Source organism: Bidens hawaiensis, unplaced genomic scaffold, assembly GCF_021521415.1.
Source record: "Bidens hawaiensis isolate Kalapana, Puna unplaced genomic scaffold, B.hawaiensis_p1.1 tig00010432_1, whole genome shotgun sequence".
NCBI classification, from domain to species: domain Eukaryota; kingdom Viridiplantae; phylum Streptophyta; class Magnoliopsida; order Asterales; family Asteraceae; genus Bidens; species Bidens hawaiensis.
The window spans coordinates 461,983-464,142 of record NW_027491794.1 but is presented as its reverse complement, the minus strand read 5'-3'; positions in this window follow the sequence as shown (position 1 = coordinate 464,142).

Genomic DNA, 2,160 nt, shown 5'->3' with positions numbered 1-2,160 from the left:
TACTCACACTTTTCCTTATGCTTTGCAGATAGCCTTGCTTGCTGATCAGCCCGATCTCGGCGCTCTAAAGAAATTACTTGACGAGTGTGAAGGGGCTGGTGGCGGCGATGATGGCGCGGGCAATGCTGCCTCTGCTAGCGGCTCTGGCGTGGCCAAAGGACCCGCTCCTGACACTATTGTAATAGAAGACGACTCCATTCAAGACGAACAGCTTGACTATGGCAAGTTTGGAGATGACGAGGAGCGGGCTGCGTCAGATGCTGAGGGAGGTAATGATGAGGGCGATGAAGAGGCTGACGTCGACATAGAGACTTGAGAAGCCCTTCATGTTTTTTTTTTATTTGCAGTTTGTATCTCATCATTTTGTAAATTTGTAACCTTCTATGTTTTGGAATAAAATTTTGTTTTTCCCTTATTCGCATCTTGCGCATTCCCCATTCATCTCTTTATATTGCATGTTTGCTTGTTGAATATAAGATATGCTTGCACGTTGAAATAAGAACAAGGTTGTAAGGAAATTATTTTACTTAATCCTTGTCATATTTTAAGTGATTTTGCAATATCCTGACTATGTTGACACGTGCCTTGGCGTTTCATTATTCCTCTTTTGCGCGACGTTATCGCGCATTTATTATAGGGAATTATGAGTTTTTTAGCCTTTACGTGTCAGTATGTGTTACTCTGATATCCATTACAATTCCATGCGCGACCTCGACCTGAGACCTTAACAACTATGTTTTGGCATGTGCTTTGCCTTAGTTGTGCTTAGGTATTTTTATGGTCTAGCTGCGCAGCATGTAGGATGGATCTTGTGAGTGATTTGAGCTAAGGCTCGTATTATTGGGCTAAGGCCCTGAGCTAAGGCTCATATTATTGGGCTAAGGCCCTGACGTTTTAGAGTTAAAACTCGTTAACGCGTTTGAGCTTGAAGCTCGCGCATGTATGTTTTACTTCGTTTTATTTTTGTTTTGATATCAATACAATGTTGTCATATTGCTCAAAATTAATAAAGGGAAGTGTGAAACATGTATGCAAAAGGTAATAGAACACACATTAAGAGAAGATAGCGCGTATCATTATTCATAATGGCTTAAAAAGCCTTGATTACAAACTTGACAATTTTTACATGAAACATTTTCTAAGCTGTGCTGCGTTCCATGCGCGCGGGATCTTCTTTCCATTCAAATCTTTTAAAGCGTATGCGCCTTTTCCCAATTCTTCCGAGACTTGATAAGGTCCCTCCCAATTGGGGGACATCTTTCCCGGGGGTATCGCGCGGCTAGCTTCATTGTTTCGAAGGACAAAATCATTCTTCTTGAAGTAGCATTCTTTCACGCGCTGATTGTAATACTTTTCTAGTTTTTTCTTGTATTTGGCTTCACTGATGATAGCCGCTTCTCTGCGCCCTTCAAGTAAGTTGAGATCCAACCTTCTTTCGCGCTCGTTATCAATCTTACTCATCATGAGCACTCTATGGGATGGGCATCCAATTTCTGCTGGAATCATAGCCTCTGTTCCATAGGTTAGGCTGAACGGGGATTCGCCATTGCTGGTTTTGCTTAATGTCCTGTGCGCCCACAGGACATTAGGTAGCTCCTCGACCCATGAATGGGATTCTCCCTCCAACCTTTTCTTCAGCCCATTTAGCAAGCTTTGGTTCGCGCGCTCCACTTGGCCATTCCCCTGAGGGTGGTATACTGAAGTGAAGATTTGGTTGATGCGCAATTCCTTGAGCCAGCTGGATATCTTCCTGTCGGTGAATTGTTTGCCATTGTCGCTCACAATTTCCATGGGCAGGCCAAAACGGCATATGATGTGGCTCCAGATAAATTGCTTCATCGCCTCGGTTGTGATTTTTGCTAGTGGCTTGGCTTCAACCCATTTTGTGAAATAGTCTACTGCCACTACCAAAAATTTTACTCGCCCTTGCGCTTGCGGTAGGAGACCCACAATATCGATTGCCCATTTTTGGAAAGGCCATGCGGAGGTCACCGGAATCAAGTTGTTCTTTGGCCGCATGGTGTTTGGCGCATAGCTCTGACACGCTTTGCATTTTTGGATCTCTTTTAACGCGTCCAAGTACATGCCTGGCCAATAGTAACCTGCGCTCATTGCCTTGGCAACCACCATGCGCGGGCCAGCATGTATTCCACACATTCC